Below are 27,856 nucleotides of genomic sequence, written 5' to 3'. Positions count from 1 at the left end.
ACACAAGAACATTCAACATTTCATATATTTGAATGAGTGTTACCTTGTGTACAAGGAGGTTTTGCTCATCATTCCAGAAAGAACTTAAAAAGCAAGACAATTCCTTACATGGAAAAGTTAGCGACAAGGCATTTGGGTCTTTCATCAAATGCCAGTTTGCCAGGAACTCAAGGTAAAATATATAAAACCAACCGCAGATATGTAAACACACAAAAACCATGCATTCAGACTTTGGTCAGGAACAACACTTAGTATGCTTCATCTATGGTCTCAGATTGGATCTTAGAAAGAAGATAAGTTTTCTTCCCTTTCACCCCACTTGGTACTTCTCTGATCAATCAGTGGGCTCTGACTGCACTGCTCAAGAGCTATAAGCATATGTGATAGTTTAAAAACAACTTTTAACTGATCAGTGCTCATTGACAGTAGTTCAGCACAGCATCCAAAGCAACATATACCAATACAGGTTACTGCTCATTGCAGAGCTAACCCAAAAAAGTCTTCTTTAGTTATTGTATTTGGTTCATTTTTTCTCCTGGAGAAACCCTTCTCTAAGTAGAAAAGTGCTTTAAATCTGAGCTAGTACAACTAGTTCAAGGTATGCACCACACTTGAACTCTTAGATGCTTGATGTTGTGCTATTGTGTCATCGGTCGCTTTTGATTGACCCAGGAGATGACAGTCTTGTTCAGAATGCGTGGGTAAAGCTATTCCCATATCTTTGTTAACAAAGTCAGGCCTTCCTCATAGGACAAGGAAAACTCCTATCTTCAAACCCAAGCTGATGGAGCTCATCTGGCCTTGTATGGTCTTCCATCAAAGAGAAGGACACTCTTACAAAACCTGTGACCTGTGGACTTTGCTGTCACCGTCCTAGCTAACTAGGCTGTGGCAGTTAAACCTCAGGTGTAAAGGGTGGGGCCAGTTCTGCACAAGCTGCTCTTCACCTAAAAAATCCACTGTGCAGGCTGGAAGGGCTTATTCTCACTTGTCTGTATGGATGGACGAGGGTTGAAACAGTAGGTGACAAGGTGCATGGGAACCTGCAGATCCAACCTTGCATGTGGGCGGACCAGCACATGGGTAGCTCAAGATCGCTCAGGAGATGACAGTCCTGGTTGGAAACTTCCTGATTGCCTTAGCACCCTTTTTTCAACCAGATTTGAATATCCCACATGCCCTTGGTCATCGTGCTTGTAGTAAGGGTGGCTAAAGCCCTCCCAAATCTTCGCTCATGAAGCCAAGCCAAGCCAAGCCACATCAACATAATGCTGGAATCCCTCCAAAGCTTCCCCATTACTTTGTCCTTCTAAGTACATGGATTGAGAATTAAACAATGGGTTCGCTGACAATGAATTTACTGCATCAAGAATCATGGGGAAAAAAGTCCTTAACAGGGCCAGTCACAATGGTATTACGGATGGCTTTGAATGCTCTTAATGAGATCTGAACTTAAGTGTCACTTGCAGTGAAAGAATACCTGTGGTAACAAGATCATTCACCGTAATATAAATATATTTATGGTTTATATAACATAATTCGGATGAGAAGAATAAAAGGGAGCATAGTTTATTTCAATTTCCACTAGACTTCAGTGGTACAGTATGTTATCATTAGTGAATAAGGACCACATTTACACAAAATGAATTTGATCAGTGAAGCTACACCACTAAGTACCAGAAGCAGATTACTAACTTTTCTAAACAAGAATGTAAAATACAACATAAACAAATTTGCATGTTCATGTGTACATCCATACAAGGCAAGAGTTTCAAAACCACTCAAAGGGTCTGAATAACTAAATTCCATTACAGTACAGATAAAAGAGGCATACAGGTCTCCACAGTGACGCAGTGATCTTTTTTTGCTCAGTGCCAACACTGCAGCCCACTGTACTTTTACATGTAGCTGAAAACAACATTTTGATCCATATACATCAGCCTGCAATTACAAAGCATCAGAAAATCAGCTCTACCAACATCACATAGTAATTACTAGGTTCTTACCAGTGAGGACTTGTCAGTGTCATAATTTCACACACACAGAGCTAATGGAGACACAAATATTTTAAGAAACATTGAAAAAGGACAACTAAAATTTACTATATTTATAGTGCAAGTGAAAGTCTAAATAGTTTCAGTAAATTATCTCCAGAACAGCTGCAGCATTAAAATTTCCCATGTTTAGAATCTTTTAGTGTCAAGAAAAGAAACATATAGATTGAAAGGTCTGACTTCATTTATTCATAATAAGTTAGTGATATTTCAGCACATGCTATATCCATGCATTAGGGTTCTATAGGCTTTTTTTTTACTTTCACTAAAATGCCTCAGCCACTGTAATTCAGACTAAAATCCATTAAAGCATCTATATTGTGCACAGAAATTGGTGGATTTTGAGCAAACCGGACCACCCATACATATGAAAACTTGCGTTCATTTTTTACATGGCAGGGTACCAAAGTGTGGTAGAAAGCAACACACTTTCTTAGCTAACTATAAATCCTTTAACTTAATTGGAATTACTACAAACAACAATTCTGGGGCCACCCTGTGATTGCACAGCAGCCTCCTGCTGTAAATGAGAGTCTCAAAATACTGATCTAAGCTAGCATTAACTAAAGCTTGTATAAAATTGCTGTTCAATCTTTCTCACAAAACATGACAAATATAGCCTGATTTTAGATCAGCATAACAAGTAAATATTAATATGAACCACACTGTTCAACAACTGAAGTCACAATGTAAACACTGAAGAAGTCAAGGGCTCAAGATTTCAGGTCAGGAAGAGACAATTCTTCAGTATATAAAAGAAAGAAAAGGAGCAAGGAAAGGGCTGTTTTGACCTTGAACTGCTTTGACTTCCAGAAGCTTTCCATTTTTAATAAACACCTTCAAGCACAGTTAAATCCGTATTCCTCTTTCTACACACTGCTTATCCTCCTACCTGTATTTCCATGAGTTTACAGATCCATATTTCACTGAAAATGCAGAGTTCAGGCAAACAGGTGAGTTTATCTCCATTTGTCCTCCTAAAAACCTGCTTGTGCCCAAAGGAAAATCTACACACCATGATTGAAATGGGTGGTATACGATGGTGAGAATGCCAGTGCTTCTTGAATCACCCAGCACAAACATCAGCATTTCATAACACAGCAAGAATGAATAATTTCATGCCAGGATTTTTCCCCATCTCCAGTACCAGCACTGCCTGCAAACAGTGAAACTCTTTGTCCTTAAACTAATGAGAAACACTGGTAGCAGTCGACCCTCAAAAAATTGTGTGACCTTTGGATATTCTAAGGAAAATAAAAAGAGTTCTTGCAAGTATCTGCATTTATTTGGTTATCGAATGTAGGATGCCAGCCCATTTCACAGCTGATACATGAGAAGCAGCAGCAGCTGCTCTTTCAGTCACTGTGACTGCAGCCTTGGGACTGTGCTGTGATTTGAAAAATGAATTGCACTTTCTCAAACTTCTCTTTATTGTAATTTTACAAAGGTAGTGTGATTCAGCTCCTGGTTTAGAAGCAGATTTACCCCTGCATGACAGATTTCACACCTAGATAACCGAGAAATTGAACATATCAAGTTTGTCATAGCTAAACCAACTGCTTCTTATTAAGTCAACAGCCAAGTGTGCATTCATGCAAGTGTCTGCACGCACATCCACACACACTGCAAGGAATTTATGAAGTTCACAAAAAGCACATTCCTGTGTGCAGAGCCCACTCTGAGAAACACACAGTGAAAGTCTCCTCTGGCCTGTTCAAGGAACCATAAACACTTCAGAACCAGGGTGGTACCCTAGATGTAGTCAAAAACATGCAAGTGAAGATCAAATGATGAGGCTCAGAAACAAAACTGACATCGTGAGCTCCACCATGACAAAAAGGGTTTCAGAAATTATGTTTCTCACAGTTGACAAGCACATTCAAAAGTTACCCAAAACTGCTCTGACTGTTGGTATACATTACAGGGTTAAAAACCCCATTTATAGAGCACACTTTCTCCTCAGGCATTGATTACCTTGGCCTTTGTAGTGATCCCTCTCTCCCCATTCTTAAGTTTCCTGTCATTAGTTCATTATCACCCTCCCCTACAAACAGGCATAAGCACTTCCACAACCAAACACAGTGGGAAGTCTCCCTTTGCTACAGGGCACAGGAAAACCCCACTATCTCCAGAAACAGCATGCTTTGTTTTCAGTGGCTGCCTAGTAATTAATTACCCCTGAATAGTAATTGAAGGTTTGAAGCTTAACAGCACGACATTCAAGCAAGTCATCAGCAAGAAGGATATTCTGTCATTCTGGAGTTGCAGCTTTCAACACCATGAAGTATTCAGGTACCGTATGTGCACTAGTATATTTTCCAGTATATATCTAAAAATGTCAATAAATATACTTTCCATTTGGATCATGTTTCTGAAAATAGTAATTCTGAGGTTCCAGCTTCCTAAGTCACTGCACTGACCACCAGAGAACCCTTTTCCCCCCAGTAAAGACCTCAGCTGAATTTGGGTCTTTCAAAGGGATGTAGAAGCGCCACTTCAGGAAATACCACCCTAAACCAAATCCCTTTAGAAAAGTGCATTAAAACAAATACTTTCCCAAAATGACCGTAATCAAAGTTTTTCCACAGATTACAAAGAAACCAGGGTCAAAGCACCACGTTATTTGATGCAGTTAGAATATTTGTATCTGCCACTGAGCAGGCATAGGTGCAGTAGGCAGTCAATATTTTGAACTATTTTGAAATAGCCTCACATAGACAGCAGACATCAGTAAAAGAAAGGAGTCATTGTGATAGTACTGCTGCTCATTAAGTTTTTGCAGAGGGCATAAAACTGCCATCATTTCCACAACTGATATTTTCCATATATATTAAAAGTGATGCAAGAAGTCACTTTCGTGACAAAAAAAGTATTCTCCACAAAGCATTCCAGATAATTTTAAAACCTCTATTAAAATTATATTCCCCCTTCTTGCCACTCTCCCCAGTGGTCAGTTAAGCTAGGCTGCACAGCATTGTTCCTTTTAAGTTTGTTTCACAAGTGATTGAATGCTACAGAGATGAGTAAAATGCCTGCAGTATTTATGCTTATTTGTCACAGCTTGAAATTGGGCTGGGACACTGCAAGCATTTCAGAGCTTGTGCAAATCCTTCCTTTCGATTATTTACAACCTGTTGATGCATACTCAGGAGCACACCATAAAACATCATTAAAGTGATAAATCTGTCTTCAACTAGTATGAGCTTCCCTCTATCCTCATTTTCTTTCATACATTTTCAATTGTTGTTTTCCTTCGACTGCTAACCCAAATAAGACCTCTGTTTAATAATAAAACAGGCAGATTAAAAGTGTATGATGCTGAGCTATCTCTGTGATATCCTCACATATAAAGCTGTGAAACTGAGGACAGCGACTATTACACTGAAAGACTAATGATGCTAGGTGAAAAACAGAGTGACAACTGTTTTTTGTAAATGGACGATGCAGATATAAGTGGGAAACTAAGATTCATTTCATTGTAACCAATTAAATTTGGATATATAAGCAGAAAAAAAAACCCTACAACATGTACCTACAAAAGGCAGAAAAATCTGCCCTCTTGACACCAACCTCTGTGGTACTTGTACATCAATAATGCTGTTACTGTAGTTCCAAATTCTTTCCTTTTAAGGCTCCAAGTCTCCATTCTACAAGCATCTACTTTACTTACACACACCCCCCCCCCATTGTTTCATCTCTTTTTACTCCAATACTTCTTAAATTTAAGTCAAGAGAAGGAAGCAGTTAAATTCTTGCCATCATTTCTTTCCCTATAGTAGGTAGAGTTGGTTTTGCTAGGAATATCCATATTATAAAACAGGAAAAAAAGTCAAATCCCCCTGGAGTGCAATATTTCTTTGCTTATCACAAACATCTTTATACTAAATGGCATCTGTCTCCCTGAAGAAGAAAGTTTTCCCTCCATCTGAAGCAGTCAGATACATAGTATACTGCAAGGCATATTTTGTGATTATTACCCAAAAGGCGAAAAAACATTCCAGTATGTAATCCCTTTCCCTGGGTGACTACTGAACTAGTCTTGAACTGTAATTCATAGAGAAACTGGGGACAAGGCAGAAGTGCTTATTCAGCAAGCAGGATAGTTCACAAGTTAAAGGGATGGTGTTCACTTACAAGTGAGGATTTTGGTTGCAGTAGAGGTTGAATGTGCCAATACCATCCTTCATATTATGGGACTGCACAGTGGTAGAAGAATCACACACATAGCGAAGGAACAAACATTAAACCAGCATTTTATTGCTCAAATACTAGGAGTTCTCACATGCAAGCATACAGAAGAATGAAATACCACTCCAATTAAACAACAAGGTTACTGAACTGGAAGTAAAATTATACATACCCTGAAAAAAAAAAAAAAAAAAAACGCCAGTAGAAAGTTAGGATAATGATCAATTGTATAAACCATAAGTGCATTCCTACCCAAAATGTCAGCATCTCCAGATCTACAAGGCTTTCTGAAGCAAAAGTCCTTCCCTCTCCAAACCGGGCAAGTTCAGATCATTTACTCTAGGTTACGTCACACAGTGAATTCCTCCCCCTGAACAGCTACTTGGGGACTGTGGGGCACCTCCCTGGGAATCAAGCAATTTCCAACTTCTCCATCAGACAAGAAAAAACAGGGGAGTTAATCTTCACATAAACATTAATATTTAGTGAATGGTCTCTGACTATTACAGCAGTCCTAGAAGATGAGAGCAGCCACTCTGAAGAGCTGGGATGCTTTTCTACAGGGTAGGCAGTCACCTGCCTCACTGGGCACTAAGCCTAACAAGAACCCTCCTAACCATGCAGCATCAGGGGCCCTGACTTGAGCACATTTTGCAGAGCAGGGGGTGGAATTAAGTTGGCTGCTGACAGGAATGAGTAATATTTCAGAGACTAGTGTAAGAAACTCTTCAAGAAGTCACCAGGTTGTGCTGACATCTTGAACACAGGTAATGATGCAGAGAGGACCTGTGCAGGGTCAGGCACCGCAGCCCCCCAGAGAAGCTGTGTGGAGCTATGAAACAGCCTCAACAGTTTTCACTGCAGTTTCTGACAACACATCAACCCTAAAACACTCCCTGTGCAGTTCCTAGCTCTCACCTTAGCCTGAACTTGGATAATGCTGATTTAGAGCAGCAGCATGCTGAGTCTTCCTTGTAACACAAAAAGAAACACTGACCATTTTGCATCCTGCGACACACTGGTATGAAGGCGCATTGTAAGAATACACTGAATATTGCACACAGGGAGATGGATGAAGACATACTACATCAAGCTTTACAGACAGCAGCAAAAAGTTTGAGACAGCTCCTAAATATCTAGAAAAGCTTGGTAAATTTCTTAGTCTCCAAATATTCTTTTGCAGTGTTGCAGCCTTAAATCTAACACCATCCTTTTCTTTTTACATTCACACGGGTGTGCAAATTCTGATATAAATAAGGCATTCCTATATGTTGACTATGTCTGTAAGTCTAGATAAAACTTACTATCCGCTATATCAGTGTAGTAGCAAAAAAAGACACCCTGATATTGACATGAGATATTTTGTGGAAGAAAAATAAAATAAATAAACAGGACTACATTGAATTTGAAATTTAGCAGTCAGGCTCTCCATCAAACTCAAAAGTGTTATTTACTGATACACAATAAAACAAATAACTTGCATGCTCCCACTCCCCAGTTAATGTTTATTGATTAAGCTTTTGTTAGAAAAAGGCCATTAGCAGTATATATTCCCGGACAAGTGCTTAAAGCAAGTCTGGTAACATACCTAACAATTTGTTCAGTGAATAGCATTTACCAGGCATTGGTTTTCACTCTTTTGAGGGGCGAAAAATGTGGGAGTCATTTGCAACAATGCAAGCAGAACAAATCGGAAAGAGGGCATACTGTTTTATTGGGTTATAAAAACAAGTCATTGCCAAAGTTTCATAGAGGTACAGTTAGTATATGCAGCCCCACATTGGACTGAAAGCCACTTTTCTATTTCTAGACTTCAGAGAAAGCTTTAAAAAAAAAAATTCTCTAGTGCATCAGAAATAGATATTGAATTACAAGCACATTAATTGCATGAGGCTTTCCATTTACCTGCAGCTATTTTGAAACTAAACTACTTTGGAACATTAGAATTTCAACCACCATTCTAGCACATTTTATTCCTGCAAAGCAAAGTTCTCACCCTGAATGAGTCAAGGGGGGAGAAAAATAAAATTATCAGGAAGTTATATTATTGCTGTAAAGGCATTAACCAGCTGACTCACTTAAATCTAGTCAAACAGAGCACACTGTATTCTCACCATCCTTCTTCACTTCCCACCTTTCAAGAGCAGAGGTTTAGTGAACAGTAGCTGGTAAACAATAGATGGTAATAAACTCATAAACATGCATATTTATAGTCATCTCTGTACATTCTCTTATGACCTATGCTTAAAATAACCACAAGCTTTTATCCCAACTAACCTGCATCTGCAGTTGTACTTCAGGGTACAATATTTTCATTCACACTGCAAGGATTTGGGGATAAAGTTACTGTGGTTTGTGAAACTGTAATTACAAAAAAGGTACTCGATATTTGCTACATAAACTTGCAAAGTCAAAGGAACAAATCCTCAAGATATTTTGCATATCCCTACACATACCCTCAGCAAGTACAAACTTGTGCTGTCCAGAATGCACCGGTATGCATCTTTGGAATGTAGTTCAACAGTTTTCTACTGGATGACTTTTACATTGAACAATTGATGTGCAATATTTCTCTCAGTCTTTTCTGGAGAACTTGCAGCATTTCAGCTTAATATTCAGAAGAAAAAAGAAAACCCAATAAATTATCATCTTTACTTGAATATATGTTGGATCGTCGTCAATATGAACAGCACATCCTGAAGGTCAGTATATTCAAGTTGATCAAGAAAGTGTAAAGGAAAGTCAACTTTAAATAGGGGGAGAGCAGGAAGAGTTAGATGGATACTAAAAGGACTTCTTTAGAGTAGAGAAGTATCGCATACCAATTTCTGAGTAATACATAAGGTGCCATTATAAGGTTTCTTGCAACCTTATATTGACAGGAGTTACGACAAAAGGACAGCATTGTTTAGGAAAATAAGTGTGGAAATAGCACTACAAATTTTGCATTTTCAGCAGTATTCCAAACCTTTTATCAAGCTTTCATTTCATACATAAAACAGACTGAGTACTCCTACCCAACCTCTATCTTGCCTCACTGAAGTCCTTAATAGAGTATTTTGCTATTTCATTAATAAAATCTTGATAAAGTCCAACCTATTCATATTTCTCCCCCTCCCCAGTGAATCTGATTTAGGGTAATACATGTACTTTTTAACAAAGGTGAAGAAAAATGGATATACTAAGGGTTAAAACATGGATAAGGCTTTTCAGAGCACCAAGGCATTTTACCTTATTTCCAAACATTTATATGAATTTGATGGCAAAACTTAATTTTACATTCTTAAGAATATGCTCAGATGAAGATTAAACTTTGCAAAACAGGAAGACTCAACCGCCTACCTTATGGTCACAAGCATTTCCATGAAAGGCCACACCACCCACTACCAACAGAATTTTAGCAATGAAGCTACGTACTTCACATCAGACACTGTCCTGGGTTTAGGTGTAACAGTTATTTTTCTCCTTCCTAGAAGTTTTGGCTTTAGTCTGAGAGCAATGCTGATAACACACCAATGTTTTAGCTGTTGCTGTGTAACACCCCTATCAAGGACTTTTCAGTCTCTCATGCTCTTCCAGTGAGGAGGGGAAGCAGAGGCAGGACACCTGACCCAAACTAACATTCCATACCACAGCACATCATGCCCAGTATAGAAACTGGGGTGAGTTATCCAGACAGGACGGATCGCTGCTTGGGTCAGGCTAGGTATCGGTCAGCAGGTGCTGAAAAATTGCATTGTACATCACTGCTATTTATTGGATTTTTCCCCATTTCAGTTTTATATTCTCTTCCCTTGTTATTTCCTTTAACATTATTATTAGTAGTTGTCCTGGGCTCAGCAACAGCAGTCATTTTTTCTCCTTCTTCGTAGCTGGTGCAGTGCTGTGGTTTAGACTTTCAGCCTGGGAACGGTGCTGACAGCACCGATGTTTTTAGTTACTGCTCAAATGTTTAGGCTGACCAAGGACTTTGTGAGCCTCATGCTCTGCCAGGGAGGAGGGGAAGCCGGGAGGAAGCAGAGACAGGACACCTGACCCAAACTGACCAAAGAGGTATTCCATACCAGAGCACGTCATGCCCAGGATGTACCCAGAAGGGCTAGGGCACTGTGGGGTTGGATGAAGTATTGGTCAGTGCTTGGTCGGGCTGGGGGGGTGAGTTATCAGTTGGCAGGTGATGAGGTGTTGTATTCTCTTCCCTTGTTATTTCCTTTATCATTATTATTGGTGGCAGCAGTAGTGATTTGTGTTATACCTTAGTTGCTAAACTGTTCTTATCTCAACCCTTGGGAGTTGCATTGTTTTGATCCTCCTTCCCATCCCTCCGGGAGCAGGGGGAGGGCAAAAAAGGCGGGGAGTGAGAGAGCAACTGCGTGATTTATGGCTGGGAGGGTGGAAGTGGGGCCAGAGCGGTGGGAGCGGTGGCCGGAGGCTGGCAGGGAGCGGCTGCCTGTGGAGGAGGTTGGGGCAGTCAAGGAGCAGAAGGAGGCAGCTGCTGAGCAGAGGGAGAAGGCGGCGGAGGAGCCAAGCCCCACAGAGGAGCCGAGCCCTGCGGGCAAGCCCAGCCCCACGATGGCTGAGAGCATCCCCCAGAAGCCGCTCGCCGAGTCCCCGGAGGATGCGGAGAGCAAGGTACCACCTTTGGGAGACTCAGATGGGTCCAGCCTCAGGCACCTGGGACAAGTGGAGGATGCAGGAGACTATGCAGCATTTCCCAGCAAGGCTGAGGAGGAAGACCTGGATTCAGATGAAGAGAAGCTAGTGGTGGGAGAGCCAGAAAGCACAGCAGCTACACCAGCCCCAGTGACAAGTACAGCAGCATCGCTTGAGAGTTCTGAAGGTTTTGAATGGCCTTCAGGTACCCTTGGGACCTGCCTGCTGGTTGTGATGGGGATCAGCATGTTGGCACACACACAGAGTGTGTTTTACCCACGACCATTTTGTCTGATCTCGAAAGTTCAGCAGAGCCGGGTTTGGGTCTTGTCTAAGGTTAGACAACGATATGGGAGGACCAGGAGATTTTCCCCAAGGCTGGACAGCCATGAGTGGCAGGGTGTGTGGGACAGTATGGGCAAGTATCTAGTCCACTGGGCCCCTCCAGTGCTTTGGAAGCATCGGAAATGGAAGGCAACTGTATGGAGTCCCCAGCAACAATCTGCAGAAGCTGCTGAAGGGGATGGTGAATTGTTTTGAGCCTGGTGGGCCCATGACACTTCAGGCCATCAGGGCAGAGATGCAACATCGAGATGGACTCATGATCAAGGAGTGGACTTAGCAATGGACACTGTTGCCCAGGTTATTCACAAGTGTGAGCACTGCACACAGCCTCTCCTGCTCTGAAAGACTTACAAGAGATGGAGCCTGACGTCATGGACCAGATGGACTCAGCAGCTTTGTAGGGACTGGTCCATGCACTAAGATAAGAGTTCACTGAGATAAGAGTGATGGTATATTGAAAATGTGAGATCCAAGCATGACGTGAATGGTATGGAATAGGGGGTGAATAATGTCCTGGGTTCAGCAGTAGCAGTCATTTTTTCTCCTTCTTAGTTGCTGGTGCAGCTCTGTGGTTTTGACTTTTGGCCTGGGAACAGCACTGATAGCACCAATGTTTTTAGTTACTGCTCAAATGTTTGGTCTGGCCAAGGACTTTGTGAGCCTCATGCTCTGCCAGGGAGGAGGGGAAGACGGGAGGAAGCAGAGACAGGACACCTGACCCAAACTGACCAAAGAGGTATTCCATACCAAAGCACATCATGCCCAGGATGTAACTGAGAGTTACCCAGAAGGGCTAGATCACTGCAGGGTTGGAAGAGGTATCGGTCGGTGTTTGGTTGGGCTGGGGGGGAGTGAGTTATAGGTTGGCGGGTGGTGAGGTGTTGTATTCTCTTCCCTTGTTATTTCCTTTATCATTAGTATTATTGGTGGCAGCAGTAGTGGTCTGTGTTATACCTTAGTTACTAAACTGTTCTTATCTCAACCCGTGGGAGTTGCATTCTTTTGATTGTCCTTCCTATCCCTCCGAGTGCAGGGGAAGGGCAAAAAGTAGGGAGTGAGACAGCGACTGCGTGATTTATGGCTGACTTTGTTTAAACCACGACAGTAGTAATAGCAGTAATTTTATATTATACTTTAGTTATTGGACTGTTTTTATCTCAACCTGTGGGATTTACATTCTTTCCATTCTCCTCCGCATCCCATCTGGAGGTGAGGGAAGGAGGGGAGTTAGCAAGTGGCTGCATGGTGCTGTTGCTGGCTGGGCTTAAACCACAGCACAGTCCCACACCATTAAGGACAAGATTCACAACACGGCATCAAAAAGTCTTTGCTTTTCTAAAAACAGCCTTAAGAGCCACACAGCAGTAACACTGAGATGACAAACAAAGCCAAGACTCCAGAATGCCTATGGCTCACAAAAGTGGCCCCTGGGGCAGCCCCAGTGAGGCTGAAGCCCACATTCTACAAAACAACCCATGCAGAGGTGGGAGCCAGATACTACATCTGCACATAACCTGAGAAAAACAGACATTTATCAGCCATAAATCATCTTACCCTGACTTAGCTGCAACAGAGGAGAGAAGAGATACACTGTGAACTCAGCTGTAGTTGCCTTTTCCCTGCCCTCCAACAGGCCAAAGGTTTTGCCTACAGCCTGAACACTGCCACTTCAGCTCCCATTTCTCCTCTTTCAATAGCTAAACTTTCAGTCGCAGAGCACCAAAGCAAGCTAACAGCTTGCCCAAAAGGACTAGAACTAAGGTTTTATTTTTCAGGACATGCTGCACTGCTGAAGCAGAGAGCCCAGCCACACAACTAACCAAGGCAGGCTGTAGGCACTTCAGCCCACCAACCTCCTTCAAACAATCAAACCAACCTGCTTCGTTCCTAGCCCTTTAGAGAAATCACCTGGCTATCTCCCAGCTGGATCTGACAGCAAACAAAGCCAGCTGGCTCCCTTGCATCAAGCTCCACCTAGTCCACAAAGCAGATCAATTGTTACATTTATAAACTCAAAATAATTCATTTATATTTTTGAATGTGTGTTATTATTCACTGCAAATGCTTTCCCTCATAAAAACTTTCCAACAGATTGGTGAATGAGGCTGCCGTATACCTACATCCGTATAGAAGTTCAGGAAACACACCTGCAAATCTTCTGATAGACAGCAAAACACAGGAGGAATCTTGATATTCACGTAAGACTTTCTTCGTTCTCTGCAAAGGTAGTTTCATACAAGGAACAGCAGGCAGACAATAGTTAAATTTCAAAGAAAGGAATAGCTGGGCTTCATGTAGATGATGCCAGGAACAAACTAATGAGCCAGTGGTCGCTCCTATATCAAATAAATTTAAGATTATGGATGTGACAGATCTCCTAATCATATTTTACTATTCCTCCTAGATATTCTAGGCAAAAGCACATTTTCTAGACAAAACAGAAGTAAGAAGGAAGAGTTGCCCTTAGGTGTCTGAAAATGACTTTGAAAGATTACCCTTACTAAATATTAAGACCAAAGGTTTTATTAGTGGTGGGGGGAGTGGAACGGAGCCTGAGAAAGCAAAACACATGCTCAGCACAAGAATTACAGGGAAGAACATATCTCAGAAAGCATATTCCTCTATGAGGGTGAAGGTGAAGGTCTAATGCATGCAAGGGTTTGGCAGATAGAGACCAAAAATCACAAATGGAGGGAGAGGAAAAATTATGTAAAAAAGTGGATGTTTCTGGGAAATATATGATAGAAAAACGTTCAAAGCTCCATAATGACAGAGATAGCCCAGCAGCTCTCAAAAAAGAGGTCACAGGGTGAGTAATACAAGGCAGAAACTTAGGGAGATGATGTATCTATCTATTGGGAGATGCTTGGATGCATAGTTAAAGTTTTTCAGGGTAAAAGCAGAACTGTCAGTAACTTCCCCAATCTTGTCTTTGGAGAAAAGCAGCTGTCACTAGAAGGTTTCCCTCCACTGTAAATAACTTTACCAGCCTACAGATCTTGGGGACAGTATGCAACTGGTCCATATAAATCTATGCTCGATTACTACTTTTTTTAGAAAACACACTAACCACCAGCACCTACAAAGTTATATTAAAAAATAAAGGCACAATCTAGTAATTTATTTAAAAAATAACACAAAAGAAACTTTTCCTATATTCTTTCAGCAGAACTTTTTACAGTTTCAAATTCATCAGAGCTCTGAAAGCGTATGCTTATTCAGGAAAAAAGGAAACCATGCAGATACATTGGTGGGGGTCCCAAAATATGATTTACATTTTTACAAGCCAAGAAGCTGGGGGGTGGGGTTGAAATCGTGTTACACTTTTCCAAAGATGTATCTTGGTGACAAAGCTTCCTTTTAGAAAACAAGGGCATTTAAAATCTCAAACACATTCATTCTACAGTCTGTATTCAAAGCAAGCCCACCAAGCTCTTGCACAAAAGAAGGTGAACAATCAGCCAACTATACACTATTCATTAATGATGCAAGAAGAGTGGGATCTTTAAAAGCAAATGCTGTCATGGAAAGATGCATTTTTAGAAGCTATTAGAATATTTGTCTTATTTATTCTTCCATATCCTCACCTGAGCTCAGTCTGTTGAAGAACAATGCAATCAGTCAAGATGTTTAATAATGGAAGATTCAAAACCTTTTCAATAAATATGTTAAATATGTCCATGGGCTTTTCAGTTTGCAATGGAATTTTCTAAATATCAATCAAAGCAGAAGAAAACAAAAAGACTCAAGAGATGTCTGAACAAACCCTAGTAATTTTAATTTAATTTAAACTTAATTTAACTATTTAATTGCCTTTTCTCTATTCTCCACGACAGTCTCATCCTCTGCTGATATGGTACACTATAGATGTTTTTAACTCTTATTATTTTCTTGCTTGGAACCTTCCCTCTATAATAATGTAGCAAAATCTTTTAGGTAAATATGACTAAGCTTCAGGAGGTAAGAAAGCCAAGACTTAACCTCACCTGACAGTGTTTTTGTTCTCTTTTATGCTCTTTTGCTGTTTTACCTAACTAGATGAGGAGATTGTTGCCTACCAATAGGATCTGCGGTAGACAATCCATCCAAATACAACTTTAATAGAAAACATACTAACAAAAAGACAGTAAAACTGGAAGCAAATAAAAACAGACAAACAAACAGAGGGGAAAAATATACGTATAAAAGGGACAAAGAAATACAGAAATGACACAACATGGCAGGAAAAACACCCAATAAACAAACAAAAGAGCAACAAATTAGAGAAGAGGCTATGCCTGCAGAAATTAGGAGAAAGCACAACAAAACGAAACACAGAAGAGACTAGTCCATACACTTTTCTTCAAGTAAAATTTCTTCAGATTGTGTTGAAGTGGAATGAAATATATTTTCTCTCAACTGAATTCTGGCTTTTCTGTTACTGACACTTCTGCATCTATCTAAGCAGACACTGCTTTTTTTTTGCTATATTCAGAAGTCATCCCCATGCCACTGACTTTTTTTATCAACATCTCTACTAGCACAGCTGACATCAATAGTTCTCACAATTAGTTTTATGTAAAGTATTTCTCTTTGGGGAAAAAGATATGCTCATTTTTTTCTCATTACTGAACTAAGGTCTGAAGTTGCTCTTTCGATTACTAGTTTACACAGTACAGCAAGCTTTTTAGCTTGAGCCATCAGGTATATTTTAATGATGTGCTGAGAAAGGGCACTATTACCTGTAGCTATCAGCATATTGTCCATCACTTTGCCACGTAATTAGGATTTCTTCCTTTTGTTAATCAAACTCATCTTTCCCAGTTGCACATTCCTCTGATACTAGCTTCTGTGTGTTAGTGTGCATGTGTGCAAGCATGATCACAGCAGCTGACAGAACCACAGCACCCACCCAAGTGGAAAATACAATTTCCAGAAAATAAAAATATTAATTCCCAGAAACAACAATCTGTCTAAATAAGTAATCTGTAAAATGCAGCTACCCAGTAATTTAGCAGTGGAAACGATCAAGATTTCTCTAGTGGCTCTCATCTAAAAGTCCCCTCAGACACGTATGTTCTTTGTTATAATTAAGAGTAGATTTGATACTTATTAAGGGCTCACGTAGCCACCTCTCTCAGACAGTTATCACTTTGGAAGAATACTTGTATTGCAAAGTCTCCCAGCTTTAGAAAAATATGAAATATGGAAGACATCCTCACTTTTGAAGGAAGGAGGAAAGCACTGGGCTTTTGCTGGCTTCTGAAGTCTTTTTCACTACATGAATATACACATTGATAAATGTTGGCTTGAAGAAAGCCACTAAAACCCTAGGGGACAAGTGGAATGGGAATTACTAAATCTAAGAAAGAGATATTAAACATCTTGCTGACATAATCTAGTTGTAAATCAGGAAATAAGCATCCTTGTCCTCCCTCTCAGCTCTGTGTCATACACAATTTTCACATTCTGAAAACTCCAAATTGAATTTTCTGGTAACAGTAAGTTTCATGGTTTTGTTCTAAATGATTTCCAATTGCATTCTTCTTTTCTTGTTCATCATGAGGCAATATTCATGCCTTTAAAACCCCAATCTCTCTCTTGTTCTTCAGGTACCCCCTGCTGTACATCTGCTTTCCCACCCTTTGTCCACAGAAGCTGTGGCTTTTCTTTTTACCAGGAGGCAGTCTCAGCCTCTCTATTTTAACTTGGAGAAGAGTAACAGACAGTGCCCTGCCCTCTGTACCATGCTACATCTCCTGGGGGGTATGATTCAGGTTAATCCTGTGATGAAAGCACGTTTTAATACATGGAGTGTAGGTATTATTTACAGAGGATAAACATTTTCACAGTTTTTCCCTCACAGCAAAGAGATACATACATTTCACTAAGCAAAAATTATCTGCTGTTTTCCTAAGCAGCAGTGTACATTCTCACTTGATAGTCAGACTTTGAGAGAACTAGGAGTGTTATAATTAAAGAATGCAACCAAATAGTATGATTTTGAGAGATACTGAGCACCTGGTATTGCAAACCACAGATGTTCTGTCACTGCCCCTGCTGAACTGCTCTGCTGACCCTCATTAAGGGCATACCACAGCACATCACTGTGATGGTTGTGCAAGGTAGAGTTAACAAGGCTTTGCTCCCTACCCTCTAGACACCATAGAGTAAATAGTAACATAATAACCCCTGGCATCTGCACATCATATTTTATCCCAAATGTGTAAGTATTTATAGTGAAGTAGAAAAAGCAAGAACTGTGAGGCGTCAGCCCCTAGGTCATCCTGGGACTCAGCAACAGCTCCTAAAGATGGCTCTGATGCAAACACTAGCTGCTGCACTGCAGGTTCAGCAAGCTTCACCTCAACTCTCCTGTCCATGAGGCCACCCACTGAGCCCTCACACTGCTCTGTGGGGCTTTTGTCCTTCAGCTGAACCTGCTCCAAATCTCTGTGTCACACTGACTCAGTCTCCCTCCACACCATACAAGTTAGTCAGGATTTGTACAATAGATACACTCAGAAAGGAGAGCAAAAGAGGGATTTAAAAAGGGGAAAAGATGGTCAACTAGAGCTCTTTTAAAAGCAGAGCAGTAAAAAATTGAAAAGGCACACATATCCGCAGCTGAATTGCTGTCCTGATAAATGTCTCTGCCAAGGAGGAGCATCTTTTCCAAGACAGTGTGACCCTAGAGACTACACAGCAAGTTTTATCCTTATCTTTCATAAAGCCAGCGGGAGGAAATCTCTTCTCACAACACTATTCACCCCATTAATTTCTTGCATCAGTTCAAGCTGTGCTTAGTGACTTTGGTTATGTCTGCACAAACACGGTCAGGGAGACCTCTTCACTCCCCAGAAAGCAAATGCCTTGGTGTACAGGTGTGGCTCTGACCAAGGGCGTAATGGAACTCTCCTGGGTTCAGCAGTAGCATTCATTTTTCTCCTTCTTCGTAGCTGGTGCTACGTGGTTTTGACTTTCAGCCTGTGAACAGCGCTGATAACACCGATGTTTTTAGTTGCTGCTCAGTAATGTTTAATCAAGGAATTTCTGAGTCTCCTGCTCTGCCAGGGAGGAGGGGAAGCCAGGAAGAAGCAGAGACAGGACACCTGACCCAAACTAACCAAAGAGGTATTCCATACCACAGCACGTCATGCCCACTATATAAACTGGGTGCAGTTACTCAAAGGGCTAGATCACTGCCCGGGTCAGACTGGGTATTGGTCAGCAGGTGGTGAGCGGTTGTATTCTCTTCCCTTGTTATTTCCCTTATCATTATTATTATTGGTGGTAGCAGTAGCAGTTTTGTGTTATACCTTAGTTACTAAACTGTTCTTATCTCAACCTGTGGGAGTTACATTATTTTGATTCTCCTCCCCATCCCTCTGGGAGGGGGAGGGGGGGGAAGGAGGGGGAGTGAGCGAGCAGCTGCATGGTTCTGAGTTACCAGCTGGGCTTAAACCACGACAGGAACCCATTCCCATCACCACTGAAATAACTTCACTAAAACCTTTCTTTGACCCTCTGTCTTACAACTGACACGCACTGTCAGGATAACACAGTGGAGGTAAGATAACAAAGAGAAACAGCAAATACCACATTACAGCATGCAATTACTTATTACCATAAGTAATTAATTTCCACGGTGGGGTTTTCTTGGATGTGGGACTACTCCGTACTACAAAACACTCTGCTGAGATCCTCGCAGCTGAAATACATTGAAGAAGCCACTATGTCTATATACAGCTGACTTTAAATCCACCCACCCCACTTACAATGTAACTTCAGTGCTTAAGAGAAACAGCCTTTGGCCTATGTTTTCCCCTGAGCTATGCCTAGGCATCAGCTCAGGGTGCTGGTTAGCACAGGTTACCATTGCACCCAGGAGTGTGATACAAATTAAACAACATAGACAATGACATGCTCATGCTCAAGACCTCGTTCTGGTCCTGCTTTGTTTACTGTAAAGATATGACTGTATAAATTTGCACACGCATGCCCTTAGCTGAGGAAGAAGAAATAGTAACTACCCATTAACCTCCTAATCCATCTGCAGCTCAGAAGTGGGAGCTTGACCACAGCCTTCACCAGCATGCTATTATGCTCTTCCTAAACAAAAGCCTTTCTTTTCTGAAACCCATGCCTGTAAAAGAGGAAGCATATGAGGAAAAAAACCCAGCATCCCCACCTCCAGGCCTGTAGATACAATCCAGGCAGAGAGGAAAGGCAGCTGTCACCAAACCCCAGCTACCAGATTTACATTAGTGAATGGGAAAGGATGAAGCAGCAGGGAACAACTAATGCTTCTTAACATTCCTGGAAAGAAAAAACCCAGAAAGAAACAGAGCCTAAAAAAAAAAAAAAAAAAAAAAGAATGCCACACAGGAGATACAATTTATCCACCAGCTTTACACACCAGCTCGTTATCATCTATTATACCGGTCTTGGGAGCTGAGACACTGGAGAGGCCATTAGCTGGCTTGTGTAGAGAATAAGTAACTCCTTAAGACACATCTCTTCCCAAGGCTCTGAATGCACTGCAGGGCAGTGCCGCTTTTTTGATCCTCCACCCCCCTAAGGTGATAAATGCAAAGAGTGAAGAAAGACTGTCTTTTGGAGGGTGACTGTGACTCGTGCAAACCTTCTGTAACCTTGTTGCGTCTTTAAATTCAGAGGTTTTGATTTAGTTTGTGGAGGGTTTATCATAAAATGAACAGAAATCCCTCCCGGGGTTCTCCTGGCTACAGACATACCTGGAGAATCATCAACAACAATAAGCTTCTGGTGACTAATTGGGTCAGCTCAAAGGAAGAAGTTGGTACTAGCATCATCATGGATGATAAACGTTGTTTGGAAACAGGAAACAGGGAATATAATCTCTCAGAAAGGGACTGAAATGCATGTCACAAATCTCAACAGGGCTCTGCATCCACAGACTATTTTATTTTCTTTTTATTCATCATTCAAACAATCCATTATTATTATTATTATTTGTGTTGTCACAGAGTGTTGAGCCTGAGTCCAGGATCAGCACTCTAATGCAAAATAACTATCTCAAAAACCTTGAGATCTACGTACAGAAGTATGGACCTCCTTCCTACAGTAAATGTAGTGGCCCCATATGCAGCTATTACCTGTTCAGTGACCTACTTTTTTGTTTGGTTTTTCTTTTTTTCAAATGCAGGGTATTAAATAGCTTTATCTAAACTAATGCAAGTATCACTTAAGATGAGTAAACCTTTCTCACTGTTGCTTGACTTTCACCTTGACATACACTTTTCTAAACAGAGGTTTAAAACAATCAAGTATTGCTATGAAGTGCACCAGATGTTGAAGATGGCACTACACTGAGTAGGGTACAATCTAAGAATGAGCCACAGTTTGAAAGAACACACAAAGAACAAAGCAGCAATAAGCAAACCCAAAGCAAACACCACAGGAAGCAAGAGGTCCTAGGGAGATATTTGAAGAAGATGGAGAGACTACTTGCTCACACTGCGACATCAAATGCCCTTGCACACTGTTTTGAAAATTACTAGAGAATTTCTGCCACCATCAATGTCGCTGCAACAGTTTTCCCTAGGAGAAAATTTATTTTTAAAAGTTTATAGCCACTGCAGAAAAATAATATACTAAATTGTCAGTTCAAAAGAGGCACTTTACCATTCCTGTTAGTCTGAGTGTAATGGCATCAATCCAAACCCAGACGCAGACCAGAGAGCAACACAGGTTAATCATAAACAGTCAACTCTTAGTCATCAGACCAAGCAGGGACAGAGCAGGGCTGTCAGCAGACAGAGCAGGACTGGTTTGCTGTTATTGTTGATATTTCTAAGGTCACTTGCAGTGTAATTAAAACTCATTAATTAATTCAAACACTAGCAGGAAATACATGTGACTGGTAGCTGAGGGAGGAGAAGACTATATTCATCACTACTGCCAAAACCTGCAAAAGAAAAACCTGTGTTCAGCTCATATAAAACTTGAACTTTAAAAGCCTGCAGAAGGCAAGTCGTAAGCAGCCATCTCAGAACCTGGCAAGGACCAGGATCCAGGGAAACTGCCTTTAATCAGACTGATGGAAATACAGTGTGGCCTTGTGATGCAGATAATTGTTAGAGCCTCTCAAGGTTTGAGAGGCCTTTGCCTTTTTGAATATCCAAAGTTACAAATTAACTTCTAGTATTTTCAACTTTTTAAAGCTTTTGTGGAATAAAAGTTTGTGATGGTATAATAGGGAGTGGTTTCACTGACCATGCTTTGGTTTGCTTCAAAAACAAAGGCTAGCACAAACAGAGGTCCAAGCGAACAACAAACATCATGAGCTAAAGGAAAGGGTACTAACTAGCCCCCTTAGTATCAAGGGTGATTACTTGATTACTACCCAGTAGCATTACTTAGTATCAAGGCAAAATATGCATCAGGGAAGTGAACTGCAAACAGCACGTAAGTGCTCAAAGCTCTGCTTGCAAACAGGTTTTCCATGTGGTACTTGGCCTCCTTGGATGATGGGCAAGAAGCAACCGTCGGAGACACGCTCAGTGCAGAGGCCCCTTGCTGGCTGCTAAGAAGGACACTGAGTAGGTGTGCAGCTGTTGGTAGGTGCTGAAGATCCTGGGGCTTAGCCCAGGGACAGCAGGTCAGGCACCCCCAGGCATGTCCGAGCACATCACAGAGATATCACTCACTTCAAATTCTCCTACGCAAAATGTATGACTGCTGGATACTCTTTCACCTCTGAGGAAGTGCACAGCCTCTTGTTCACTTCTGCACCACATGATGTGCAACCCGGCATTTCCTCACAGCCCAGTCATAACATTTTGGAGGAGGCACTCAGTCCCGTCCATAAGCATGCACTTCTGAAGATCCAAAATCCCACAGAAGTCGGGTGCTTGAAACGGACCTTCCCCTTCTCCCCTCTCCTGTCCCCCCGGGACGACCAGGCAGCAACCTTCTCACCCAACTTCGGATGCACCGGAGCCCCCCCCACGAGGACTCGCGTGGCTCCTCGTGGCCCGCGTCCTGCTCGGGAAGCCGTGAAGGTGGCACAAGCGCAGGGCGGCCCCACAAGAGCAAGGGACACCCCTGCTCTCGCTGCGCGGCCGGGCTGGGGGCATCCATCCCTACGGTCCACAGCGCCGGAGCTGGGGGACCGCCCGCAGGCGGCCGCATCCCCGCGGCGGGCACCGCCGGTGGAGCATCACCGGGGACCGCCTAGCCACATCCCGGCATCCGCCTTCTGCCGCCCCTGCCAACCCCGCTTCAGCGGCTTCCGCGACGGGCGCAAGTTGCGAGGCGGCGGAGTGGCGCGGAGCCGCCTCTCCCGCATTCCTCCGGGCAGGGGAGGTGCCGGGGCGGTGCTGGAGCGCTGGCGGCGGAGTTTGCCCGTCCGGTTGGTGCCGCCCCTCCCTGTGTTTTCTTCGTTGTTCATTTTTGGCGGGGGGAGCGGTGGCGGTGGAGGGAAACGCTCTGCTCTCCGCAGCTTGCCGCGGTGCGGATGCGTATGGACGGGTCTTCGTGAACACAGCTCCCGACGTTTCCCAAGCAAACCCAGACCCAAACAAACCACCCACTTGGATAACTAAACCGGTAAATCCAGTTAACTTTTCATTGTCTTGCTTGTGTGTGCTTCTATATGTAGATATTTATGGCTTATCTGGATTCATTTCATCATCCTTAGCTTTCCGGTTTTAGCTTCTCTTGTGCTGCAAGAGAACTTGAAATATTGGGGTTTGAATGGAGCAGTCTGCTTTATCCTAAAGTTGAACCGAGGAATGAAAACCTTCCTAGGTCATACCAGCCTTGCAAATATGTTTACTTGTTTCACTAACCTGAATGTAGATGCGATTTCATGTGTCAGCATCCCCTTGAGTTTGCTTTTCCTTAGTTTTTTACCGATGCTCTCTAATATGGCATAGATTTTTGCATGCTACACACATGCAATCCTGTATGCTGACTGATGTTGAATGCTGGCACTTGGCTTTGAATCTCTTCAGTTAAAAAATTGAGTTTTTGAAGTTAAAAAGTGAACTGTCTTCTCTTTTCACCCTCATTCATCTTGTGGATCCTGCCAAGATAAGGTCACCCAAACCAAATCAAGTGCTATTTCTCAGCCCCGGGGCATCCCTTCCCATGGCAGGGGATTGGAAGTAGATGATCTTAAGGTCCTTTCCAACCCAAACCATTCTGTGATTCTATGGTAGAAACATGCTATGGTTCGTGCAGTTTGCACAATTTGCATAGCTTTTTAATCCAGCAGGCTTTTATTTGAGATGTCATTGATTTTATACAGTCACTGTATTAATTGAATGCTTTATGACACTGGGCAACCCCAGACTTTCTGCGCATTATGAAAACCAACTTTAGGAGTTTGTATGCCTTTGTTTTGTTAGATATTCTAATTTCATAGACATTTATGCTCTGTGCTAAAAACTAGTCTTCTTGGAGCATTAACTCAGCAGCCATTCACCTGAGGAAAACAAAAATGAGGTCAGTTAAAAAAAAAAATCAGTGTGTACATGGAGAAAAGACTGCCTTGTTCTTGTGAAATAGAGAAAATGGGAGTATCAGTTGCATAGCTGGTAAAAATGACTGACCTGAACTTTGCTGTAAAATATGAGCTAAATTTCCAAGTTTAACTCAGGGAAAACTTAGCTTAGTGTAGATTCTGTTGCTCTTCATTGGTTTTGTTTCTTTCCTTTCTGAGAAGCTAGTTGCATATTGATCTGCCTACCTGCACATGTATGTGCACACACACCTACCCAGGCATACACCAACCCGATAGTGCTCAAGCACAGGACTTATGACTCTAGTTTTGAGCTACAGAGGACTACAGACAATGGTGAGGGAAGGAACAAGGAGAAGAGAGTCACAATGTTTACTTCTGGGCGCATATACTGGGGATGTTAGCCTGGAGACTGGTTTCAGTAGTCAAAGAAAAGAGACAGGACCCAAGATGCCTTTGAAAGCACATAGCATATGCTTCTGCTGTAAACTGCTGTTTGCTGTGAGTACATCTGTATTTGAATTCATCTTCCAAAAGCTTAGGTTCGTCCACCATTTCTTTTATTAGCATTGAAAATGGGATAGAATGCACATTCACTGATTATTTAGTCTGCTAAATATTAAGATCTTTTGACCCAAGAAACATATTTTGCTTAGGGGCTAAAAATAGTCTTTGTTCACTAATGTAAAAACTACTGTGTACTGCTGACACTGCACACTAACTTCCTTCAGTGTTGCGTGAAAGTGGGAATATGGGCATAGGCAGCATCGTTTCTCCTGCACACAGGACATGAATGGTTAAATGACTGGTCAGCAGTGCTGCTCAAAGCTTTAGTAACTCCAGGTAATATTGCTGTCTGAGCAATGCAAAGGGTACAGCACTGATTTTTGCATCAGGTTGTTTTAAGGTACCTCTTCACAATCACTATTCATAGTCATGATAGTGCCTTCTTTCTTCAGTGCGATTTCTGCCAAGACCAGATTTCTGCCAAGCCTGTCAGAAATATCTGAAAGTTTCTTCATTTTGATTGTGGAGACTGAAGTGCCTGGATTGTCAGAGGAAAAAAAGGTGATCAACTTAGAGCCGCTGTGAAATGTCATTACAATAACTAAAATAGACTATTAGGGAAGTCAGAAAGTCTTCTTAAGAAGAGATTAATCAAGCCTCTGTCACTTGTTTGTGGGTTTGGGTTTTGCTTGTTTATTAGTATTGTTTTTTTCCTTAGAAGTTTTAGGCTCTGCAGCTCTCACTGCCTTCAGTGAAACCTGCAAATAAGCAAGTTTCCTTGCTGAATTTCCCTTCCTTCCCTCCCCACCTCCTATAAGCTCCAAAGTAACAGGAGGGGGGGAGTCTTTCATCCAGACAGAAATGGAAGCTTACAGAATATAGTCAGGCAGGAGGCACTCACCACTTGTAGAATCTGATTTCTCAGTATTAAGATTTCTCTTGAGCTGGGGTTACAGACAGAAAGGGCTCATGCTGCACATCCCTCAGGTGCTCATGGCATCCTGTGCCAATTCCACATCTGAGGATGACATACCACTGTTATAGTGTGTACGAGGGAACAGGTGATGAAAAGTCAGATATTTTTAATAGCTTACTGATGCACAGCTGTAAGTTACAACTGAAGTTCTTGGATCTGAAAGAGTAACACCCTTTTGCCCTGGTTTCCTTTCAGTTACTGATTGGAAAAGCCTTATATACGGCAGGTACTATGAGCCCTTTGCCCTGAAACAGGGCAGGAAAATTGAAAAATGAAAGAGAAATTGACTTTAAGACAGTTTTAGTACTTGAAATCAGGTTTTCTACCCTTGTCTTTTAAATGACTAATCTCCACCTGTGGGTGTCCCTTTGACCTGTGAGACAATTTATACTATAAGATCCTTCGTGATTAATGCTAGGCACACAATATTTTCAAACATTTTCAGTATTAGATTGTATCTCTTGGCTTTGGATGACTTTTTATTTATTTATTTACTTATTTAACGTTAGATTCTTGCCTGCAGGGCTTCTCTCGAATTTATGATCACAAACAAAGGTTAAAGACTCTAATTCAACTGTTACAGCGTTTTTATACAAATGCTCATTTACTTCATCATAACATTTAGAAAGAAGGATTAGTGAATGTGATCCATCATTCTGCAACTATTGCGTGAAGTGGTTCTACCCAAAATGTTTTCACTGGCCATGTTTTTCTTGAAACTAATTAAATATGTCAGACATAACGTTGCCCTCTACTACTACATTATGTTTCCAAATGTAATAAAGTTGAAGAATTTTCAATGCAAGATAAAAACAACATATTTTTTCCATTTGACATTTAATATCCATGGTGGGAAAGTTGCACAAGGCATTTGCTTCTGGCAGAGAAGCAAGTCCTTCAGTGTATACGCTTCACATTTCCTTTTAAGCTAGGGCATATTTCAGAAAATGTTGGAATATGCATTATATATGTTGAATTTCAAGTGTTATTTTCGTGATAGTTCATCTTATAAATTAGCAATGGAGTAAGAGAAGGGAATTGGTGGTCATTTTCCTTCACACTCTCTTGATGTTCTCAGCTCTCCTGCAGAGTTCCTGGAAGAAGAAAAGCACATGGAAGTACATTAAACTATGCAGATCTGGGCATCCTAAGAACTGACTAAACACATTTGAGTTTTCCTTGCCTACAGCTGGATTTACGAGGCTTACTTGGAAGAGTTGTGAAGCTGGATTTGACTCTTCCAGCTATGCATCTCTGTGTATGCATTTGCAGGTTTTCTGCAGGAGAGAGGCAGAGAGTCTATGACTAAACGCAGGACAGCTAGTTTTAAATAGCAAACATGGCTTGCTCTACCATGAATTGCCAGCAGCTCAGCACCACAAAAAGCCCAATTTAAGGACTCACACATCACTGGCTTAATAGAAAAATGAGAGGATTTCTGTAAGGCATTAGTTGCAATACTGTCTTTTGAAAAACTACATCAGTATACAAGCAAGTAACCTTGTTGCATATGTTTAAGCTCTGTTTCATCTTGTCAGAATGCAAGCTGAGTTTCGAAAGTCTTGTTCTGAGTGGCAAGCAGCCCCAGATGGAAAACAGGGCTTACCAAAGTAAGAAAATGGCCACCTAAATTAATTTCTTAAAATTATTTTCTGCTAGAAAAATCTTCTGCCTAAACTGTTGCATTTTGTAGGAAAACATTACTCCACCATGTTAAATGAGAGTGTTAGTTTTTCAGCCTTTGACTGAACTGGGGTTTTGTTGATGGTGGAAAATAGAAAGGTTTGATGGCAAAAACATCCAGAAACTAATCAGCAAGTCAGCTGGTCCACGTGCAAGCACAGCAGTTATGCCTTATGTGCTAAACATTTAAAAGTCATTCTCTGCCACAGGGAATATTATTTAAAGGATAGCTTATTAGCAGGACTGTCACTATGAGGTGCAAGGAGAAGGCTAAGGGGATCTAGCTACCTACTTGTGTATATAAATGTGTATGTGCTTATAAGTGTATGTACACAAATACTGATTTCATGGCAGCCAAATATAAAACCCACATAAGTGAATAAAAAGTTGCCCTGAATCATGAAGAAGCATTGGGAATGTGACCTGCTGGAGAAAGAGGAAAGGAGAGAATGAATACTGAGAGTCACGGAAAGGTCTGATCCATTATGTAAATTTTGGACAGAGTAGGTGAGGAGAAGGACTAGAATTTCCCTAACCGAGAAAAAATTCTGCATGTGCAGTAATGAGAGGTGATTAGAATTTGATGGATCTTTTATGATAACGCAAAACCAGGAATTGCTCCAAAGGGTACTTTGTACCTACTGAAGTGTGGTTGCATTTGGCAGCTTCTCCTGACTTCAGAACTTCTGAACTCTGCGGCTGTAAGTCACAATGACAAATATGACTATTTTAGAAACTTCTGACCTTCAAAATAGAATTTATGAGTATTTAATTACTATACCTGTAACTGTGTAGTCATGTCTGCAATAACAATTATGGGCAAAGAGACAACAGTCAGATTCTTCTTCCTCCTTTTTTCACAGATGTGGGAATAAGAGTTTGTTGTAATCAAGTTTCATTCCTTTTCCCCATAGTAACACTTACTTCCTAGAGCTGTCTGTAGTTGGTTTCTACCGCAGCTGA

At 41.5% G+C, this 27,856-nt stretch overlaps 1 protein-coding gene across 1 annotated transcript in view; it reads left to right on the top strand.

Moving 5' to 3' along the window:
- The first annotated feature begins 22,695 nt into the window (after positions 1 to 22,695).
- HTR1F (5-hydroxytryptamine receptor 1F) overlaps positions 22,696 to 27,856 on the top strand; it is a 111,168-nt gene continuing 106,007 nt past the window's right edge. The window contains exon 1 of the mRNA XM_061344417.1: positions 22,696 to 22,811. The gene's annotated coding sequence lies outside the window, so the exon portion shown is untranslated. The remainder of the gene's footprint in view (positions 22,812 to 27,856) is intronic.

Source organism: Neopsephotus bourkii, unplaced genomic scaffold (assembly GCF_033783945.1).
Source record: "Neopsephotus bourkii isolate Nb327-2 ecotype Australia unplaced genomic scaffold, CSIRO-AGI_Nbou_v1 NB_214, whole genome shotgun sequence".
Taxonomy (NCBI): Eukaryota; Metazoa; Chordata; class Aves; order Psittaciformes; family Psittacidae; genus Neopsephotus; species Neopsephotus bourkii.
The sequence above is the reverse complement of the archived record's forward strand: the minus strand, read 5'-3'. Positions and strand labels throughout refer to the sequence as shown.